The sequence below is a fragment of the Symphalangus syndactylus genome, chromosome 3, assembly GCF_028878055.3.
Source record: "Symphalangus syndactylus isolate Jambi chromosome 3, NHGRI_mSymSyn1-v2.1_pri, whole genome shotgun sequence".
Lineage (NCBI taxonomy): Eukaryota > Metazoa > Chordata > Mammalia > Primates > Hylobatidae > Symphalangus > Symphalangus syndactylus.
The window spans coordinates 33346491-33370622 of NC_072425.2; positions in this window are offsets into that span (position 1 = coordinate 33346491).

Below are 24132 nucleotides of genomic sequence, written 5' to 3' on the forward strand. Positions count from 1 at the left end.
TATATCAGCGTCAAGAAGATCTGCACATAGGCCTTTAAAGCCAGCCGCCAGCCCCGGACGCCTTCCTCTCACTAACCCCATGCTGCCTTTCCAAACGGAAGATGAACTTAGCAATTCTAGGCGCTGCCTGTGTACTAGGTAGGGACCCTGAAAGTTCATAGCCCATCTAGTTCAGTTTTTCTCAGCCTCCAAACTATTGACATTTTAGACCAGATAATTCTTTGCCTTGGAGGGGCTGCCCTTTGCGTTGTAAGATGTTTAGCAGCATCTCTGGTCTCTCCACACTAAATGCCGGTAGTGCCACCACCCCCTGTCCTGACAATCAAAAATCTCTGTACGCGGGTCTGTGCGTCCACCTTGGGCTATGCGTTCCCGGGACAACCTGCTGGGCTGTGTCTATTTCTCATCTCAGCCCACTCCAGGCAGCCAAGCGCCTGGGAAGCTGAGCTCGCTCTGCTTAGTGCAGTTCTAGAGTATAACTCTACGCCGGTAGAACTTTACGCCGGAAGGGGTTTGCTTCACCTGTGGCCTCGCTGCGGAGCCCTCTGTATCTGATTCTCATTTTTTTTTTAAACAAATCAAACTTCTACATTTCATTTTTGTATCTCTTCTCAGACTCTGTATTATGTGATTGAATATTTCATTATGAAGTAAAAAAAAAAATCTCTAGATATTGCCAAATGTCTGCCGGGGGTAGGGTTGCCAGAAAAAAATACAGGATGCTCAGTTACATTTGTTGCTTTTGTCTTTGTTTTCTTTTGACACAGGGTCTCGCTTTGTCGCCTAGGCTGGAGTGCAGTGGCGCGATCATGTCTCACTGCAGCCTCAACTTTCCGGGCTCAAGTGATTCTCCCATCTCAGCCTCCCAAGTAGCTGGGACTACAGGCACCCACCACCATGCCTGGCTAATTTTTATTATTATTATTTTTTATAGAGACAGGGTATCGTTTTGTTGCCCAGGCTGGTCCCAAAATCCTGAGATCAAGCGATCCTTCCAAAATGCTAGGATTACGGGCGTGAGCCACCGTGCCCGGCCTACATTTGAATTTCAGATAATAATTTTTTAGTATGAGTTTGTCCAAAATATTGCATGGGACTGTATGGCAACATGAAAAACTTTGCCTCAAAAAATCTGTTTCTATCATTCATCTGGTAAATGTTTATTGAGTCTCTACTCTGAGCCAGGCTCTTTTACTTAGGCACTGGGGATACAGTGGTGAGCAAAGTAAACAAGAAGCTCAACTTCAGAGAGCATATATTCTGATGGAGGATGACAGTCAGTAACAAATAAATAAGCTTTCAGATATAATCAACTCTTTTAATAAAGTGAAATAGAATACTGATATATAGCATTATATACTTATAATACATAATGCATATACATTATAATTTTGTATTTCTCATTGAATATATATATCTCTCTCATTACATATATAATATATATAATCTCATTACATATATATGTCTCTGTCATTACATATATAATATATATGTGTCTATTTTTCACCTCAGCCCACCAAATATTGCATGGGACTATATAGTAACATATACAGTTATATACATAATGATAGAGATACATATATATGTAATGAAATACAAAAATTATATATAATAAGATAACATTTTGTGTATCATATATGCTTATTTACATTTGTATCTCATTATATATACGTTTATATATGCTTATATATGCATTATATATATGTGTGTATATATATATAATGAGAGATAAAATTAATGGAAACACATGGGAGGGTCTCCTAACCTGACATTATTAGGATCGGGGTCAATTACGAGCATCAATTCCAGTAGGAGTTGACAGCTAAACTGACTTTGGAGGACAAATAGAGAATGGCTTGAAGGATGTGAGTTAGAGAGGAGTTTGGGGACAAGGGAGTGTGAAATAAGTACCAGGAAGAGAAACGAGCCATGAGCAAGAAAAAAATAATAATAAAACTTTTCAAAAAATGAAAGACAGCTATATGACTAGGAGTAGAGGTAAGGAGTGCAGGAGATGAAACTGAAGAAAGCCAAATTGCGAAGGGTCATTTTATCCCATGTCGAAGAAGTTGTTCCTTATCTTAAGAGCAATGGAAGGGCCAATATGGGGTCTTTGAGCAAAAAGTGACACCTTCGGATTGACATTTCAGAACCATTACTCTGCCTGGGAAAATGAATTGGGATGTATCAGGAAGACCATTAGGAGACAGTTATAAGAGTCCAAGTAGCCTGTAATCCCAGCACTTTGGGAGGCCGAAGTGGGTGGATCACCTGAGGTTAGGAGTTCAAGACCAGTCTGGCCAACATTGTGAAACCTCGTCTCTACTAAAAATACAAAAATTAGCCAGGCATGATGGCAGGCGCCTGTAATCCCAGCTACTCAGGAGGCTGAGGCTGGGAGAATTGCTTGAACCTAGGAGGCAGAGGTTCCAGTGAGCTGAGATCACACCATTGCACTCCAGCCTGGGTGACAGAGCAAGACTCTGTCTCAAAAAAAAAAAAAAAAAAAAGTCCAAGTAAGACATGCTACAGGCCTATTTCTAGGTAGTGGCTCTGGGAAAGGAAAAGAAATAGAAAAAAGTTAAAATATATTTATGAGGCAAAATGGACGGTATTTAGTCGTTGGCTCTGGAAGAGTGAAGGAGATGAGTGAGTCATGATAATGCCCAGGTTTCCAGTTTGGGCAACCAGGTACCACTCCGGAAACAGGGAATACATAAGTAAAGTAGACTTACGGAGTAGGATGGTGCATTTGTTTAAAACATGTTGTGTTGCAGATGCCAACCACTTCCACAATGGATCATGTTGTTTCCATATTTGAAACCTTTGAGGATTCTCATTGACCCTTGCCTCCCATGAGGCCTTTCAGATACACAGGTTACCCAGTCCATTTCCTCCTCGCAAGCTCCTCTTATAGATGCTTACTGCTACTCGTTCAGGGCTCTTCTTCCCAAATTGAAGAAGTTCCCACACTGCCTTCAGATGGAGGAAATTTCCCACATTGCAAATTTGGCCATGTAACTTTTACTCAACTTACCCCTCAGATTAGAGTTCAAACCCCTGAGTGCTATGGTTTGAATGGATGTGCCTGCTGGGATTACAGGCATGAGCTACCGCGTCCGGCCTCTACAAGAAATTTTAAAATTTACTGGGTGCACTGGCTTGCACCTGTAGTCCCAACTGCTTGGGAGGCCAAGGTGAGAGGATTGCTTAATCCTGGGAGTTTGAAGCTGCAGAGATATGATTAGGCCACTGCACACCAGCTTGGGTGACAAAGTGAGACCTGGTCTCAAAACAACTCCCAGCACTTGGGGAGGCCGAGGCAGGCAGATCACTTGAGGTCAGGAGTTTGAGACCAGCCTGGCCAACATGGCGAAACCCCCGTCTCCACTAAAAATACAAAAATTAGCTGGGCGTGGTGGTGGGGCGCCTGTAATCCCAGCTACCCGCGAGGCTGAGGTGGGAGAATCACTTGAACCCGAGAGGTGCAGATTGCAGTGAGGCGAGTTTGCACCAGGGAACTCCAGCCTCGGCGACAGACCAAGACGCTGTCTTAAACAACAACAGCAACAACAGCAGCAAGTTCTATTTCAGCCATAGGAAAGAAAAAGAATAAATGTGTTCGGAGGGTAGATCTCATGTTAAGTGTTGTGACCACAATAAAATAAAATTAAGAAGATCCAATGAGGCTAGCTGAAGCTCACTGCAAAGCAGAAAGAACTTTGGTCCCCTGATGTGGCAGTTATTAATTTATTGCCTCTGAGCTTTGAACCCACCCTTCCTTGCCCCAGGGAACGATGCAAAGTCCATTCCCCTTTGCCAGCTGGCTGGATGTTAAACTCTGCCAGTAGAGGGTGCTTGAAGGACACTACAAACCTGGAAAAAGAAGGATATTTTCTTCTCGAAACAAACAGATCAATGTGCAGGTTTCCCTGTTCAGCACCAGTTTATTTGCTGCCACATTGGGGATGGCTCTTGTTGTGGGTTGAATTATGTCCCCCAAAAAATATATGTTCAAGTCCTAAATCCTGGTGCCTGTGAATGTGACCTTATTTGGAAATACGGTCTTTGTAAATGTAATTAGTGAAGTCACTCTGGCTTAGGGTGGACCCTAATCCAATGACCGTGTCTTTTTTTTTTTTTTAGACCAAGTCTTGCTGTGTTGCCCAGGCTGGAGTGCAGTGGTGCAATCTCTTTTCAGTGCAACCTCCGCCTCTTGGGTTCAAGTGATCCTTCTGCCTCAGCCTCCTAACTAAGTGGGATTACAGGCATTCACCACCACGCCGGCTAATGTTTGTATTTTCAGTGGAGACGGGGTTTTACCATGTTGGCCAGGCTGGTCTCAAACTCCTGACCTCAGGTGATTCGCCTGCCTTGGCCTCCCAAAGTGCTGGGTTTACAGGCATGAGCCAGCGCCCGGCCTCATGTCATTAAAAGAAGAGAAAACAGAGGCACAAGAGAAGATGACCACAGAAGGCAGAGGCAGAGGCTAGGGTTATGCTACCACAAACCGGAGAATGCCAAGGATTGCTGGCAACCACCAGGAGCCTGGGGAAAGGCATGGAACCCCTCCTCCCTCAGAGGCCCCAGAAGGATCCAACCCTGCTAATACCTTGATTTCAGACTTCCCACCCCCAGAACTGTGAGAAAATAAATTTCTAGTTGCTTTAAGCCACCTGGTGTGTGGTACTTCGTTTGTTACAACAGCTGTAGGACACTAATGCAGCTTGAGTCAGTTACTTTGTCACCAGGTTGGTGGCAGCTGTTAGCTCTCAACAGAGGCCAGTTTCTTCCCCACAAAAGCAGGCAGCATGCTCCTAGGGCAACCATGCTCTCCCCTCAGAGCAAAAGAAGTAGTAAATGAATGCTTGACAGGTACTGGATATCCTTTAAAATGTACGTTTTAAAATGGTTAAAACAGTATATTCTATGTTACGTGTATTTTATCACAATTTTTAAAAATCTCAGATCAGGGAAGAGCTTTCTCTGAGTTTCTAAGTTCCATATTTGTTTACTTTTCCCTCCACTTTAGGAGTAATTAGTTGCTCTCTGCATTCTTTCTTTATTTTTTTCGAGATGATGTTTTGCTCTTGTCACCCAGGCTGGAGTGCAATGATCTTGGCTCACTACAACCTCCGCCTCCCGGTTCAAGCGATTCTCCTGCCTCAGCCTGCTGAGTTACTGGGATTACAGGCGCCTGCCACCACGCCTGGCTAATTTTTGTATTTTTAGTAGAGATGGGGTTTCACCGTGTTGGCCCGGCTGGTCTCAAACTCCTGACCTCAGGTGATCTGCCCGTCTCGGCCTCCCAAAAGTACTAGGATTACAGGTGTGAGCCACCGCGCCCAGCCTCATTATTTATTTTTTTTAAAAATTATATATTGTGAATTAGTATAACATCACATTTACCATTTTAACTATTTTAAAGCATACAATTCAGTAGCATTAAGTACATTCACAGTGTTGTACAACCACCACCACTGTCTAGTTCCAGAAATTTTCATCACTCCAAATGGAAATCCTGTATCTACTAAGCATGCAGTTACTGCATCTTTTGCTCCATACTCCTTAAGGTTCTCTTTTCTCCTTTTTAGTAGCTAACCATGGCCAGCACCATAAAGGAGCATGCCCAACCTGAAGGAAGATAAGGCAGACTACAGGGGAGCCAGGAAGAATCACAAAAGGCCTCGTCCAGGCCAAGATCAGATGTCAGACTAATCATGGAAGGACACATCCTTGATAGAATTATCCTACTCAAAAAAATGAACACCATGCTTGAAAAGTGCTGCCTGAACCAGATCTCACTTCATCTCTCTCACTATAGGAAACCCTATGAACCAGAATCTGAAATAAAATATTGACATAGTCATCATATGGACAGGAAATTGGAAAATTTGGATGAAATGCAAAAGTTCCTAAAAAATACAAAATATCAAAATTCGTGCTTGTATTAATATTAAAGAAACTTAAAAGCCATTCGGGACTGTCTCTCCTGAAAACAAAACAAAACAAAACAAGTTGCTATAGAAAACAGAAGATTTTCAAAATCAACCCATTCATTTTATTATTGGCTATTGTCATATTGATTCCAAAATCAGATAAGGGCAATACAAGAAAATAACAGCTATTTGAATCCAACAACAATGTCTTTAAAAAGTCCTACATCTTGATCTAGTAAGAATCGTTGCAGGAATGTAAAGATGTTTTACAATCAGAAAATTTATCAATGGATTCATAATTAATAAATTAAAAGAAAAAACCACATGTTCCCACAAATGATACAGAAAAAATGTTTTATAATGTTTAACGACTAGGATTTTTTAAATTACAAGGTAGTAATACTGAACATTTTTCTTACCTTGAAAAGTTTATATATAAAAAATCTACAGCAAAGTTAGATTTATAGCGAACTAAACTTTAAGATCAGGAAAAAGACAAGCCATTGGAATATCCTTGTTGCTGTTTAATATGATACTGGAGGTTCTTGTCTGCATTATGAGGAAAAGAAAAAAGTGTAAGGATTATAAAGGCAGAGATAAAACTGCTGATATTTACAAATAATATGAGCATCTAGAAAAACTAACAGAATCAACAATCAAGCTATTAGAATTACAGTTTAGCAAGATTAACACACAAATTCAACCCAGAAAAGTTAATAGCATTGATCTCTATTGGTGATAACCAACTATAAAATGGAATATCTTTTGTCCACTACTATATATTCAGCATCTGGTATATAGTAGGTACTTAATAAACATTTGTTGAATATATAAGTGAATGTGGCTTATGATGAACTTGCTGTTTATGGTTCTTCCTGGACTACTTACTACATGAATCTCCACCTTTGCAATCTGAGGGAAGTCAGGGTTTAGTCTGGATGTACCTCTAACTGCAGCTGCAGGGCTATATCATTTATAATGTTCTCCCCACGATATCTTCCCACAGAGCAAAACTATCTTCTTTCTGGCTTTCTTTCCCAAGGCTGAATAGAAGAATCAGGGGGCTTATCATTCATTAATTCATTTCATACTACGACCCAGGCAAACGCTGAAGTTTGAGGATTCTTTACTATCTCTGGTCCAATTGCTTAGATGGACATGTTCAATCAGTCAGAACAATCTTCTGGGGAGGTTGTTTTGACCAGTATAATTATTTGAGTAATAACATCTTAAGCCAAAAAAAAAAAATCCCTATTACCTGAAATCTAGCTTTTGATTATATTTCTTTAGCCCAAAGGTCAAGATTAGATGATCACAGATGGATTTCGAGATGTAGCCTCTACATTCCATTCCTTAATTATCTATCTGCACCTTGAATTTCTTTTTTAAAAAAATTTTTGGGCCAGGTGCTTGGAATCCCAACACTGGGAGGCCAAGCTGGGTGGATTGCTTGAGCCCAGGAGTTTGAGACCAGCCTAGGAAACATGGCAAAACTCTGTCTCTACAAAAAATACAAAAATTAGCCGGGTATAATGGAGTGCACCTGCAGTCCTAGCTACTCAGAAGGCTGAGGCGGGAGGATCGCTTGAGCCTGGGAGGTTGAGGCTTCAGTGAGACGTGATTGTACCACTGCACTCCAGCCTGGGTAACAGTGAGACCCTGTCTCAAAAAAAAAAAAAAAATTCTTTTTGTGGAGACAGGATCTTGCTATGTTGCCCCAGCTGGTCTCAAACTCCTGGCCTCAAGCAATCCTCCCACCCCAGCATCCCAAAGTGCTGGGATTACAGGTGTGAGCCACCACACCCAGCCATTGAATTTCTTCTTAAGGTATGTAAAAGGAGAACTAAGAAGCACAGCAAACAGTAATGTCTTCACAGATAACTTTTAGCTAAATTACTTCAATGAATCAATGGACTTGTAGGTTAGCAACAGGTTATGATTAGCAACTTGATCACAACTATATTTAAGATTCTTGTAATTGGGATTGGTCTGTATAGCATTCTAAGTTTTGATAAACAGCTTTGGAAATTTATATGGAAGACAATTAACATTTTCTTGTATCAACATTACTTGTGACTTCCACAAACTTAATTTTCATTGTTTCCTTTGATGATAACTTGTCAAGGACAGAGTACCCATACTTATTCCAAAATAAAAGTCTTGATGAACAGGCACATTTGCAAATTGTAGGGAATTCACGCACATCACAGGAAGTCTCAAAATTAAAATCCTTCTGATATGGTTTGGCTGTGTCCCCAGCCAAATCTCATCTTGAATTGTAGTTCCCATAATCCCCACATGTCATGGGAGGGACCCAGTGGGAGGGACCTGGTGGGAGGTAATTGAATCATGGGGGCTGTTAGCCCCATGCTGTTCTAATGATAGTGAGTGAGTTTTCACAAGATCTGATGGTTTTACAAGGGGCTTTTTCCCCTTTGCTCTGCACTTCTTTCTCCTGTTGCCATGTGAAGAAGGATATGTTCGCTTCCCCTTCAGCCATGATTGTTAAGTTTCCTGTGGCCTCCCAGCCATGTGGAACTGTGAGTCAATTAAACCTCTTTCCTTTATAAATTACCCAGTCTCAGGTATGTCCTTATAGCAGCATGAGAACAGACTAAAACACCTTCCTTTCAAAGTGGAGAAAGAAATGCTTCAATGCACATGTATTTAATGCATATACATTTAAAAAATAATATTACAGTTTAAAAAGCTAATTCAAAACCAGCATTGCCCTTGAACTTCCTTTGTTGACATTTACAAATCTGTCCTTCTCACTCCAAGTGGACTGCCAGTGTAGCAACCCACTAGTGTGAGTCACGGTTCATGGCATCGGAATGCCACCAATTTCATTGCCAACCCCATTTTTAATTCTGTCAGGCTTGTATGATTATAGTTTCTCTTCTGCCTCTTGGTGTATGTCTATATTTTTGTTGTTGTTGAGAGTTAATATCTGAGCCAGGTGTGGTGGCATATGCTTGTAATCCCGGCACTTTGGGAGGCCGAGGCGGGTGGATCGCTTGAGCCTGTCCAGGAGTTCGAGACCAGCCCGGGCAACATGGCAAAACCCTGCCTCTACAAAAAATTTAAAAATAAAATTAATTAATTAATTAATTAAGATAATTAATATCTGTTTCTTCCTTACCTCTCCTAAAATCTGTCCACTTGAAGAATGGCAAGGAGTCAGAGGATGGGTGGATTCTGCCTGTATTCACTCCCTTTTTTTGTTTTCCACATCCACTTCCCTTTACTATTCAGCCCACTCAGTCACTTTTGTGGAGAAACTCATTTTACAATTCTCCCATTCCTCTGGCATTCTTATTTGGGGCAAGCAGAAAACTCACACAGCTCACACAAACCACTCATAGTGGGTTTAATACTGGACCTGCTAGGTCATCAGGGATACAAAGCAGCCGTTTACTTGCTGACCATCAGAGAGCCACAGAAAGATGCTGAGCAGAGATTTTGGAGAGGATTCACCCTGGATCTGTATCTCCCCAACTGGTTCTAATGCACCCATCAGAGATCATACTGGTTCCAAAATTGTTGACCAGAGGATGCTACCCACTCCTGCACAGCCTGTTGGAGATGTCTAAAAGCTAAATTCCCCAGTTTATAATGGTTTATTCTAGCTTTCCTCAGAATTCATCAATGAAGCACCTTTTTAAAACCAAGAACCCAAGAAGGGAAAATAAATCTGTATGATTGGTTGCGTAGACCAACGGGGGAAAACTAAAGAAAGCTCCAATACCCATTCCTCTGGCATACTTCCTATAAGGATGGAGGTGAAAGGGATTTTTTTTTTTTTTGAGACAGGGTCTCCCTCTATTGCCCAGGCTGAAGTGCAGAGGCAGGATCATGGCTTACTGCAGCCTCAACCTCCCAGGCTCAAGCAACCGTCCCATCTCAGCCTCCTGAGTAGCTGGGACTATGGGCTCATGTCATCATCTCTGGCTAATTTTTGTATGGTTTTGTAGAGCTAGGGTCTCATTATCTTGCCCAGGCTGGTCTCAAACCCCTGGGCTCACGTGATCCTCAAAGGGGACTTTTGAGCAACCTAAACATACTTTTTAAAACCTGGCAGTTGGTTCTGTCAGGAAGGAAAAACATTTGCAGATGAAGATCTCCAGTGTACACCTATTCACTTTTTGTCTAAATAATCTGTGAAGTTGGGTAAACAGGCATTTCAGAAATATTCTCCGTGACAAGGTTTTATATAGGAAGCTCAAGGAGATATCGATCTGCTAATTAGCATAATCCCCAGGCAGGTCTGCCTGGCTCAGAGTTCCAGCTTTGCACCACTGTGTCTCACCGAAACAAAATGAAGCACAAACTGGAAGAATAAAGATGTGAGATGTGAATACTCAACAAAATTGTTGATGCAGAGAAGGCTTTTTAAATTAAGAAATGAGCCGGGCGCAGTGGCTCACACCTGTAATCCCAGAGCTTTGGGAGGCCAAGGCAGGTGGATCGCCTGAACTCAGGAGTTTGACACCAGCCTGGGCAACACGGTGAAACCCTGTCTCTACTAAAAATAGAAAAAATTAGCCAGGTGTGGTGGCGAGCACCTGTAATCCCAGCTACTCCTCCAGAGGCTGAGGCAAGAGAATCACTTGAACCCGGGAGGCAGAGGTTGCAGTGAGCCGAGATTGTGCCACTGCACTCCAGCCTGGGCGACAGAGAGAGACAATGGCTGAAAAAAAAAAAAAAAAAAAAAAAGAAATTATGGAAATTTTTCATGAAGTTGATTATATGAAATTTAAGGGTATGCATTAAAACTCATAATATTCAAGAAAAAATGACAAATTTGGGAGTAGCTATAGTAAATTTGATGAAGAATTAGTATATTTTACATAAATATTTATATACATTATTTTAAAAATTAAAAGGTATAATTAAAATCATTTTAGGCCAGGTGCAGTGACCTAGGCCTGTAATCACAGCACTTTGGGAGGCCGAAGCGGGCAGATCACTTCAGGTCAGGAGTTCCAAACCAGCCTGGCCAACATAGTGAAACCCCATCTCTACTGAAAATACAAAAATTAACTGGGCATGGTGGCGGGCACCTGTAATCCCAGCTAGTAGGGAGGGTGAGGCAGGAGAATCGCTTGAACCTGGGAGGCAGAAGTTGCAGTAAGCCAAGATCACGCCACTGCACTCCAACCTGGATGACAGAGCAAGACTCTTTAAAACAAAACAAAACAAAAGTCATTTTAAATAGTAATGGTCTTGAATGGACATTCTCAGAAAAGGAAATCAAACCAGTTAGGATAAATGGAAAGACTTAATTTGATGAGTAATCAGGCATGAGCCTGTAATCCCAGCTACTTGGGAGGCTGAGGCTGGAGAATCGTTTGAACCTGGGAGGCGGAGGTTGCAGTGAGCCAATATCGCGCCACTGTACTCCAGGCTAGACGACTGAGTGAGACTCCGTCTCAAAAAAAAAAAAAAAAAAAAAAAAAAGCATGCTTCTAACTGCCCCCGTCTGCTCCATGAGGCCTCCAGCTGCCAGTAAAGCTTTGTATCCTATTACAAGGTTGTCTTGGGTACCCAGCATCTGCTCCTCTATACTCTGGTATGTTTTCTGTGGCTGCATTTACCAAGAAACTTAGCGATGCCACCCATACCTCTATTAGGATCACTGTTGCTGCTACTACTACAAGTACTGATGCTACTGCATACATGGCCAGCACTCGATGGTGGATCACTTGAGCCCAGAAATTCAAGACCAGCCTGAGCAACATGACGAAAACCCATCTCTACAAAAAATACAAAAAAATTAGCTGGGTGTGGTGGTGGCACGTACCTGTAACCTCAGCTACTTGGAGGCTGAGGTGGGAGGATCATTTGAGCCAGGAGGTTGGGGTTGCAGTGAGCCAAAGTCACCCCATTGCACTCCAGCCAGGGAAACAGAGCAAGACTATCTCAAAACAAAAACAACAACAACAACTCTGTGTGTGTGTGTGTGTGTGTGTGCGCGCGCAATCATCTCTGACCATGGCTTCTCAGGTTTTGTATGATTTAGTTCACCAGTATATAAACTGTACAAGGTCTCTTGCCAGACAGGAAAAGGTATCTAATTATGAACCTAGACTTTCCTATTTGAAGGCTATGCAAATAAAATAAAATTGTGTTGATGGCTTAATCTTTTTTTTTTTTTTTTTGAGACAGAGTCTCGCTCCGTTGCCAGAATGGAGTGCAGTGACACGATCTCAGCTCACTGCGACCTCTACCTCCTGGGTTCAAGCGATTCTCTTGCCTCAGCCTCCCGGTTAGCTGGGACTACAGGTGCATGCCACCATGCCCAGCTAATTTTTGTATTTTTAGTAGAAACGGGGTTTCACCATGTTGGCCAGGATAGTCTCGATCTCTTGACCTCGTGATCCGCCCATTCAGCCTCCCAAAGTGCTGGGATTACAGGTATGAGCCACCGCGCCCGGCTGCCTTAATCATTTTAAACACAATGCTGAAGTCTTGATTTTCTACAGAATAGAAAGAGAAAGGTTACTCTTCCTGAAACATGTGAATAGAACATTTCAGAACATACTCTGTTGAATGTACAAGATTAACTAAGTTTTCAAGGTATTTTGTACTGAAAAAGAAGACATATTGATAACAATTCTGTATCTAACTTTCCCATTTGCTTTTCTCTTGGCACAAAGGTATTGTTTCTATTTTTTTTCTTACCTTTTGCTTTCTAAATGGAAAATCCATCTGATTCAATCCAAACCTACAAACACCTCTTTCTCTCTGAAACTCTACAAAAAAAACCCAAAAAACTAAAGTTGAAAAACATCATCCAAGGAGCACAAAAGAATTGTAACTCACATTGTGCAATTTTACCATTGTCCTCATGTTCAGGATCAAAGATACAGATTGATGGAGAAAAGGTAGTGTCTCACTGGATTAATTCATTGTTGGATGGGGAAGGTGGGAAGCTCAGTTCATGCTTCCACAGCAGATTCTACCCTGACAAAATCTTACTCCAAAATTGGCATTATTTAAGCACACAAGTGTTATAGCTTCTGGCGCTCATTTCATACAGTCTCACCCCAAACACTGCATGATCTGACTCTCATTCTCCTTGACTTTCTATTCCAGAACATCACCTGGCACATTTAACCTGTAGTTCAGGTTCTTCCACCCCCGAGATAGCTCTGCAAAAATCCTAGTTTTAGTATCTGGCTATTTGCAGCCCAGGCTGCATTGCTCTGTTCAATTTGTCCTGGGCCTCAGCTTCTTTCTTTTTCTAGGGACTCTTTTTTTTTTTTTTTTTTTTTTTAGAATTCTAGGTTGGAAGATGCAGGAGTATAAATTATCTTCCATGCATTCTCTTGCTCCAGTGTTTTCTGAAATCAATTTGCCTTGGGGAAGTACCTGGTAAATTCAAAATAGTTACTGTTAGCTTCCTGCCAGAAATATTCATCTTCGAACATTTTCTTGGCCCACAGCTCTGGTTCTGTGACTACGTCTGTCTCTACCATGTTCCTCTACTGTGAGGGGAAATTCCTGGACCCAAATCTCTGTCAGCTTGCATTACTTCCATTCCTTGGCATCATTCTACTAGCAGGTTAGATGTCACAGTGGATGTCATAGCTAGGTTGTGCCAGGTTTACAGCCTACCCTCAGTGCCCAACTCCCTGTATGTCTATGTACATCAGCTGTCCTCCTGAGATGACAGTGACCCACAAGGAAGTGTTAATCTGCAGCTGTGCTTCAGGGACAAATGGTCAAAGAACCAATTACCTCCTCATTTGCAATTGGCTATATTCTTTTTCTTTTGCCCTGCCTTGAATATATTTCTTGAATACAGACCAGTTAGAAGAGCTGCCAAGTTTTAACATATTTAATCCTAACTTCTGTGCATACACCATACAACATTAGCAATTCTGGTGGAAAATTTCCAGGACGAAATTTCTCTTAATGACTTCACTATTGCTAGAGGTTTTACTGATGTACAGAAGAGTTAACATAGCAAGCCTGACTGCAACGTTGGCCTTGGGCTGGTGACTGGAAACTTGGATTTGAAGTGTGTCCCCACCATTCCCTAACTGACAAGGGTGGCTCATTCTGCCTAGACTGTACAAACAGTGCGGTTTATGCTGAACACATGCCTTCCTTCGGGGGGTCTGGGATTTTGGTACATGCTAGGCAGAGGGTGCCTTATGTGACTAGACCCTAGTAAAACTTCGGATGTTGAGACTCTAATAGGTTTCCCTCTAATAAGCAGAAACATTGAATGCTTATTGCTGGGGAAATATATTTTCATTGCTGAAGGAAGAGTGCACGGTGCGATTCCTCGTGGAGGGAGTGGGCAGTGGGATGCCTGCCCATGGATTTCTCCAGGCTCTACCTGAGTCTTTCTCCCTCCTCATTACATTGCGTAATAAACCTTAGCCATGAATACAACTATATTCTGGGTCCTGTGAGCCCTTCCAGTGACTCTCCAAACATAAGGGTATCCTTGGGCACCCTCCACATGAGTAATTAGATCGATGAATCCCAATGTCTCTGATAGGGTCGAAGTCACTGGTGCCACCTCCCATCCATGTAACAAAGCTACTCAGTATGTCACAGAGAGTTTAATGAAGCCACTTGTTTAAGTTCTTACTTTTTTCTTTGTTGGTGTCCGCCTGAGCTGGAACTTGGGCATAAGCCCAAGAGTCTGGGCTGAAGTAAGATACAAGTAACCAACACTGAGCTGAGCACTCAGTTTTCCCCTTGATCTTGAACCACTTACTGTTTTGTGCATCTTAACTCTCTTCCATACAAAGCATTCCTTTCCTACAAAATTTCTCTGCCTCTCATATAAATATTTAAAAATTATTGGCTGGGTGCAGTCTCTCACGCCTGTAATCCCAGCACTTTGGGAGGCTGAGGCAGGTGGATCACGAGGTCAGGAGATCAAGACCATCCTGGCTAATACGGTGAAACCCTGTCTCTACTAAAAATACAAAAAATTAGCCAGGCGAGGTGGCGGGCACCTGTAGTCCCAGCTACTTGAGAGGCTGAGGTAGGAGAATGGCGTGAACCCGGGAGGCAGAGCTTGCAGTGAGCCAAGATCGCGCCACTGCACTCCAGCCTGGGCAACAGAGTAAGACTCTGTCTCAAAAACAAAACAAAACAAAACAAAAAAACACAATTATTATTGTTAGGCTGGGTGCAGTGGCTCACACCTGTAATCCCAGCCCTTTAGGAGGCAGAGGCAGGTGGATCACTTTAATCTCAGGAGTTCAAGACCAGCCTGGGCAACATGGCAAGACTACATCTCTACTAAAAATACAAAAATTAGCTGGGCATGGTGGTGCGCACCTGTGGTCTCAGCTACTCAGGAGGCTGAGGCTGGAGAATTATTTGAACCTGGGAGGCAGAGGTTGCAGTGACCTGAGATCATGCCACTGTACACCAGCCTGGGAGACAGAGTGAGGCCCTGTCTCAAAAGAAAAAAAAAAATATATATATATATATATAATTATTATTATTTTAGAGACAGAGTCTTACTCTGTCACCTGGGCTGAGGTGCAGTGGTGTGATTATAGCTTTCTGCAGCCTCCAACTCCCGGGTTCAAGCAATCCTCCTGCTTCAGCCTCCTGAGTACCTGTGACTACAGGCATGCACCACCATGCCCCACTCATTTTTTTTTTTAAGTTTAGTAGAGATGGAGTCTCGTTATATTGCCCAGGCTTGTTTTTAGATTATTTTGAATGAAAAAATTAGGACACCACTGAGAGTTGCTAAAAAGTTCCTCCAAATCACCACTCATCCATCTGGATATAAATCCAGGTAAGTAATCCAAATCAGCAGGTCCTACTCACTCTTACCCTTTCTACATAATTCACAAACCAAGATATTAAGACCTGGATTAAGGAATGATGCCTGTTTCACAGTTCAGCATGACCGACAGCTGATATCTAAACAATGCCCCCAACCTGGCAAGTAAAACCCAAACATAACCCAAAGCCATCTGTGGGTGGCTCCTCTGCCCTTCAGAGGCCTGATTAAATTGGAACAAATCCAAGTTCTATGTTCCATGATAGTCCAAAGTCCTCCCACAAGGCCTGTGAGCTCCCTGGGCTTGCCTCCTCCTAGCTAATAGTCCTGCTAGCTATTTTTAAATGTGAGCTCTATTTTGTTCCAAGATCATTAGGATATTTAGCTCCTTCACCAATTTCCACAAGAAAATTAATTCATTCCAATATTCAGAGGGGTTTTTTTATTTCTTAGCCAGTGATTAAGGAATCCATTATGTAACCCAGAGCCATTCTCTCTACTCTTTTCTTAATTTTTCCTTCTAAAATGGGGAATTCCAAATTCTTTTTTTTCTCTCTCTCTCTTAGGCAAAGCAGTTCATTTCCTCCCTGGAAGTTTCAGTATCTGCCAGTACTGATGCCCAGTTTGCATTTTAAAAGCTCCTTCTAGCTGCTAGATGGTGAAAAGACTGAAAGGAGGCAAGGGGGTAGGCAAAGGGACCAGTATCAGATTATTTTAGGAGGTGATGGTGGCTTGAACCAGGTAGTGGCAAGGCTGATAAAGACAAGTGCATGACTAGGAGTATTTTGGAGGAGATGCTGTAGTACTTGCTTATAGATTGGATTGTAGGTGGGTGTTAAGACAGAAGAATCCCGGATAACTTGCCCATCTCTGGATTTGGCGCTGGAGGTCCCAATTACTAATGAGGAAGGCTAGGGAGAAGTAGGTTTGAGTGGTGTATAGCTAAGGCTTGGTTCAGTTGCTTGTAACAAAATGTCTGCTATACATAGTAGCTTAAACAAGTAATGGCGGCCAGGCGCGGTGGCTCACGCCTGTAATCCCAGCACTTTAGGAAACCGAAGTGGGCAGATCACGAGGTCAGGAGATCGAGATCATCCTGGCTAAGACGGTGAAATCCCATCTCTACTAAAAATACAAAAAATTAGCCAGGTGTGGTGGCACATGCCTGTAGACTCAGCTACTCGGGAGGCTGAGGCAGGAGAATCGCTTGAACCTGGGAGGTGGAGGTTGCAGTGAACCTAGATTGCAGTGAACCTAGATTGCACCACTGCACTCCAGCCTGGGCGACAGAGTGAGACTCCATCTCAAAAACATAACAAAACAAAAAAACAAGTAAGGCATCATTTTTTTCCTGTAACATCCCAGAACTAATGTTGGGATCCCACAATGTTGTTTCCCAGGGTCCTTCTAACCTTCCGCTTTTTCACTCTCAGCTTGTGGACCTTATGATCATGAGGTGGCTGCTCTACCGCCGTGCATGTTCCATGCAGAAAAAAAAAGAGAGGGTTGGTTCTGCCCACTTTTAAAAAGCTTTCCTGGAGGCCCTATTCAGTAACTTCTGCTCATATCTCTGGGCAGAATTGTCATGTGATCACTTCTAACAATAAAGGAACTTGGCTAACAATTTTTTAGCTAGACATGTTGCTATTCTAAACAACGTTGGGATACTTGCTAGCAAAGAACCAAGAGAGAATGCAGCTAGAAGCATCTGTTCTGGGTAGAAATTGGTTCAATTTAGAACATGTTAAGTTTAAGATGCCATGGGGAAAATGTCCAGGTGACTTTTTTTTTTTTTTAAATTCTTGAGACAGTGTCTCCCTCTGCTCTATCACCCAGACTGGAGCCCAGTGGCATGATCTCAGTTCACTGCGGCCTCGACCACCCGGGCTCAAGCGATCCTCTCACCTCGGCCTCCCAAGTAGCTGGGACTACAGGCACACCCCACCACACCTGGCTAATTTTTGTATTTTTTGTAGAGACAAGGTTTTGCCATGTTTCCCAGGCTGGACACAGGAGGCTCTTCAGCCCATTAATCGATGGAGCTTGGAAGACATCCTGGGCAGGAGATATAAATTTGGGGGTGTTCAGTCTGCTAATGGCCTTTGTCTTTTTACTTGCGGTGGAAAGTATTCTAGTTGATTCAGAAGAGGTTAGTTATGCAGGAGAAAAGAAATAATCCAAGTAGCCTAGGAAGGTTAGGAGAAATGCATCCCAAGTACATTAACCTTTGGTAGGAGGAGAGAAGCTGCCTCCATTGTCACAGAAAGAAAAGTGAAGATGGGCCTGGTGTGGTGGCACATGCCTGTAGTCCCAGCTAATCGGGAGGGTGAGGCAGGAGAAAGACTTCAACCTGGGAGGCGGAGGTTGCAGTGAGCCGAGATTGTGCCACTACACTCCAGCCTGGGCAACCCAGTGAGACTCTGTCTCAAAAACAGAAAGAGAGAGAGAGAGAGACGAAAGAAAGAAAGAGAAAGAAAGAAAGAAAGAAAGAAAGAAAGAAAGAAAGAAAGAAAGAAAGAAAGAAAGAAAGAAAGAAAGAGATGGATGCATATGCAGAAAAGTTTGTAGTCTTGACCATAAAAAGACAAAGTCTCTGGTCTAATCTCTTTTAATCTCTCAGTGAAGCATCAGGTAAGAATAGTTGAGGGGTGAGGCTTGAGAACCTTGTGAAAGGATAAAATTGTCATCAAGTTTTGTGAGTAAGCAAATTTCCTGGAGAATCTCTGGGGTCGCTGGGCAGTGTCTTGTGTGCCTTTGTGTTGTTTGTGATCGTTAGAGGAAAACCAGTCAGTCTAGTTAAGTAATTTTCGCCAACAATGTTCAGGGGCTCATGGGAAGGCGTGGAGAAGTCAGTGATTGCTTTTATTCGGGGTTAGGGTTAGGCCAGGCGTGACTGATGGAGGAAGACAAAAGCAAGGAAGCCGAAAGCATTTGCCAGGGAGTGATTATAACAAAGCACCTTGGAATCTTTTTTTTTTTTTTTTTTTTTTTGAGACAGGGTCTCTCTGTCACCCACGCTGGAGTGCAGTGGCATGATTATAGCTCACTGCAGTGTCAACTTCCTCAGGCCCAGGTTATCCTCCCACTTCAGTCTCCCAATTAGCTAGGATCACAGGCATGCACCACCATACCTGGCTAATTAAAAAAAAAAAAAAAATTCGTAGAGCTGGGGTTTCACCACATTGCCTATGCTGGTCTCAGACTCCTGACCTTAGGCCATCCACCACCTCAACCTCCCAAAATACTTGGATTACAGGTATGAGCCACTGCGCCCGGCTGGAATCCTGTCTGAACTAAATTGAACTGAAATTTATGCCCACTCTGATAACAGTAATACAAAGCTAGAAAACCAGAACTAAGGAAAAAAGAGAACAGAAATAAAATACCCATAAACTGTTCAAGTTGAGCTTTATGCTGTGTCAACTCAGCCAACTCATGATTCCTGGTTCCTTTCCTGGCAGGAATCTTTTCACAAGGCCTGGCAAGTGTGGTGAACGAATTAGCAAACACCAGCATTGCATTTTAGCACCAGCCAGAACAAGCATGCCCAGAAGTGTCCAGGCAGAGCTCTCAGCCTCAGCTTTGGGGACCCAACCTTCCCAGCCTTCCAGAAAGATCAAAGACTACAGACCACTCACTTCCTGACTCCCCTTTTCCTGCCAAAAGCTTCTAGCTGGGAAGGTAGTACTCTGGCAGGGAAACGGTTGGTTGTTGTCAAACCCCAGCCCCATACAAAGAGAATCTGGGGGAGCCAACATGGGGCTGGTGGGGTACGTGTGGAATGAGATTGTCTGATGTCTGTGTGGAGGTAAGGAGATGGCAAGATGGGAGTGTGTGGTGCAGACAAGTCAGTATTGGGGAGATGATAACCTGGAATGACATCATGAGATAGCAAGCACAGCCCTCCACATACGTTGTGTGGTCTCAGAATGCCAGGCAGGAGTTGCAGCTGGGAGACACTTCTGAGATGATGGAGTATAGTCCCAGGACCTCAGTGATGTGTGCAGAGTGGCACATTAGGGAATACAAGACCATTTCGATTACACATAGGTACACACACATTCACCCTCACACCTAGATCACCACTAACAACCCAGATCCCTGGATTCCCTGCTGCTAGGGTCTAAATGTTTGTGTTCCCACAAAATTCATATGTTGAAATTCTCGCCCCAAGATAAAGGTGTTAGTAGGTGGAGGCTTTGGGAGGTGATTAAGTCATGAGGGTGAAGCCTGAATGTGCGGAATTAGTGCCTTTATAAAAGAGGCCCTAGGCCAGATGCAGTGGCTCATGCCTGTAATCCCAGCACTTTGGGAGGCCAAGGTGGGTGGATCACCTAAGGTCAGGAGTTCCAGACCAGCCTGGCCAATATGGCAGAAACCCATCTTTACTGAAAATACAAAAATTAGGCCGGGCATAGTGGTTCACGCTTGTAATCCCAGCACTTTGGGAGGCCGAGGCAGGTGGATCACCTGAGGTCAGAGTTTGAGAACAGCCTGATCAACATGGTGAAACCCCGCCTCTGTTGAAAATACAAAAACTAGCTGGGTGTGGTGGTACATGCCTGTAATCCCAGCTATTCGGGAGGCTGAGGCAGGAGAATCTCTTGAACCTGGGAGCTGGAGGTTGCAGTGAGCCGAGATAGTGCCACTGCCCTCCAGCCTGGGTGACAAAGCAAGACTCGGTCTCAAAAAACAAAACAAAAGAAAGCAAAAATTGGTCAGGCATGGTAGTGGGTGCCTGTAATCCCAGTTACTCATGATGCTGAGGCAGGAGAATCACTTGAGCCGAGGAGGCAAAGGTTGCAGTGAGCTGAGATGGTGAGATGGCACCACTGCACTCCAACCTGGGTGACAGAGTGAGACTCTGTCTCAAAAAGAAAAAAAAAGAGGCCCTAAAAAGACCCCTCACCAGTTCCACCATGCAAGGTCACAGAAGACACCTATGAGGAAGTGGGCCCTCCCCAGACACCAAATTTCCCAGCACCTTGATCTTGGACTTCCCAGCCTCCACGCTATGAGAAGTAAATGTTTGTTGTTTATAAGCCACCCAGTTGATAGTATTTTGTTATCAGCTTACTTAGCTTACACAAATGAAGACACCTACATAGAAGCATTACTATAGTGCTTCTCAAACAGTAATGTGCTAAATCACACCTGAGTCTTCTTTAAAATATAGATTCTAAATCAATAGGTCAGAAGTGTGACCTGAGGTTCTGCACTTCTAATAAGCTCTCAGCTGATGCTGATGCTACTGGTCCAGGGACCACCTTTAAGGAGCAAGGCTGTAATCACTTAAGAGTCATTCATTCTGGCCAGGCGTGGTGGCTCACTCCTGTAATCCCAGCACTTTGGGAGGCTGAGGCGGACGGATCACGAGGTCAAGAGATCGAAACCATCCTGGCCAACATGGTAGAACACCGTCTCTACTAAAAATTTAAAAAAAAATTAGCTGGACATGGCGGCATGCGCCTGTAATCCCAGCTACTCGGGAGGCTGAGACAGAAGAATCACTTGAACCTGGGAGGCAGAGGTTGCAGTGAGCCAAGATCGTGCCACTGCACTCCAGCCTGGTGACAGAGCGAGACTCTGTCTCAAAAAAAAAAAAAAAAAGAAAAAAGTGATTAATTCCCACAGCCATTCATCTATGTCCTGGGGCTGCCCTTGAATTGCCATGAGTTCAGCTTCTCCTGAATAACATTCTCTAGTTGTCTATTCTGAGGCCCTGTGTATGGTATGGGGCCTCATTGAACATAGACAGTAGTAGATACATAGACAGGGTAGATACACTGGGGTCCAAAGATTCTTGGACTAACAATTTCCATCACTTTGAAATAACTGAAGAAACTGTCTTCCAGCTTCAGTCTTGAACATATGTAGATCACGGTGGTAGAACCAGGCAGTGTCTACCACTCGGATTTTTTCTCTAGAGCTAGTGCCAGTTCATATACTTTTTTGTTTTTCTGAGATGGAGTCTTGCTCTGTCGCCCAGGCTGGAGTGCAATGGTGCAATCTTGGCTCACCAGAACCTCCGCCTCCAGGGTTCAAGGAATTCTCCTGCCTCAGCCTCCTGAGTAGCTGGGACTACAGGCGCATGCCACCACACTAGGCTAATTTTTGTATTTTTAGTAGAGATGGGGTTTCACTATGTTGGCCAGGCTGGTCTTGAACTCCTGACCTCGTGATCCTCCCGCCTTGGTCTCCCAAAGTGCTGGGAATATAGGTGTGAGCCACCGCTCCCGGCCTCACATACTTCTTCTAATAGGTTTGCTCCTCCAGAGGTTTTCCTGGATGTCCTTGGTAGCTTATATTTCTCTTAGGAGCAACTCACCCATCAGGATGTCAGTGGTACTGCATGGACTGAGGAAGTAATAGGGATAAAACTATAGTTGCTATGAAATGGCGTGTTCTAGAATAAGATGCTAGGAGTTGTGCACAGCATGCTGGGTGGTGAGGGCAGGAACCAATGGAGATATTGGAGGAGGTATAGAAATGCAAGTTATCTTCAAACACTTGTGGCCAGGTGGGGTGACAGCCAGGTAGATGTAGATTCCAAGAGTCATTAAAGTACCCTCCAGAGCGCCCTGAACATGCCGCAGTCCCTGCGGGCGACCCCGGGCTCCGGACAGGCGGCGGCTCGGGAGGGAAGGAGGTGGTGGCGCCGGCGGAGACGGCTGGCCCCCGGCGCGAAGCCCTAGGGAGGCAGTTCAGCACGGCCTCGGGCCTCGTTGAGAAGGATGCTGTCCCGAAAGAAAACCAAAAACAAAGTGTCCAAGCCGGCCGAGGTGCAGGGGAAGTAGGTGAAGAAGGAGATGTCGCCTCTGCTTCGGAATCTTATGCCTTCATTCATCCGGCATGGTCCAACAATTCCAAGACGAACTGATATCTGTCTTCCAGATTCAAGCCCTAATGCCTTTTCAACTTCTGGAGATGGAGTAGTTTCAAGAAACCAGAGTTTCCTTAGAACTCCAATTCAAAGAACACCTCATGAAATAATGAGAAGAGAAAGCAACAAATTATCTGCACCTTCTTATCTTGCCAGAAGTCTAGCAGATGTCCCTAGAGAGTATGGTTCTTCTCAGTCGTTTGTAACGGAAGTTAGTTTTGCTGTTGAAAATGGAGACTCTGGTTCCCGATATTATCATTCAGACAATTTTTTTGATGGTCAGAGAAAGCGGCCACTTGGAGATCGTGCACACGAAGACTACAGATATTGTGAATACAACCATGATCTCTTCCAAAGAATGCCACAGAATCAGGGGAGGCATGCTTCAGGTAGCTTAACATTATAAACAATATAGTAGTTTATATTTATTGACATGTCAATTAAAAAGATGTTCTTTTCTAGATTTTCTTGGGACACGAACAAATACTACTAGTGAAATATTTTTCCACTTTGCTGGTCCTGCTTAAGCCTGTGTGCAAATAGTTGTTAATCTACACTGAATGGAAGAGTCCTTGTGACCATTTATTTTATTAACTCACGTTATATAAACTTGGTACTTATCTCAAGGCTGTCTAGACTCTTAATGCTGTGACCCTAGAAAACCTAGAGAATTTAATGTCTCCAGTTGGGCTGAATTTAGGTTTAGGTTTGGTAGAATAATGGGAAGGGTAAGTCTTCAGAGACACTTGACTGAGCCCTCAGAGACACTTGACAAACTTGGGAAAGGAAAGAAGGATAGGAACAACTGGGCATGCTCAGTGATGTCCTGAGCAACCACATTACTTCGCTAGATCCTGCACTTTTTCTCTGAACAAAAAGTAGTTCAAGAATTATTTCCTGAGTTGATAAAAAAGACTTATTGCCATATGGTTAATTGTGTGTCGAGCATGTCTTTTTATTATTTTTGTAACAGACAAAAACATTACCATATAATTTAAGAAAAGAAGGTAATTTCCATATCTCCTGAGTTGGAGATATTTCTGAAAGGAGCAGAAGAGATTGGAGAAATGTACAGTTCTACTTTATTCCTGAAGTCCTGGTTTTACCAGATAAAATGAAGTGAGATGAAAATTAAAAAAGAAAAAGTACCCTCCAAACCAGGAGATAAGCTGGGGACCATAGTGGCACTGGGGAGAGACTGGATGGTGCATGACTGTACAATAAGACAGGTTGTTTGTTTGAGACAGGGTCTTACTCTATCACCCAGGCTGGAGTGCAGTGGCATGATCATGGCTAACTGCAGCCTCAACCTCCCAGACTTAAGCAATCCTCCTGCCTCAGCCTCCTAAGTAGCTGGAACTATAGGCATGTGCCACCAGGCCTGGCTATTTTTTGTATTTTTTGTTTGTTTGTTTGTAGAAATGGGATTCCACCATGCTGCTCAGGCTGGTCTCAAACTCCTGGACTCAAGTGATCCTCCTGACTCAGCCTCCCAGAGTGCTGGGATTACGAGCGTGAGCCACTATGCCCCACCCAGTATT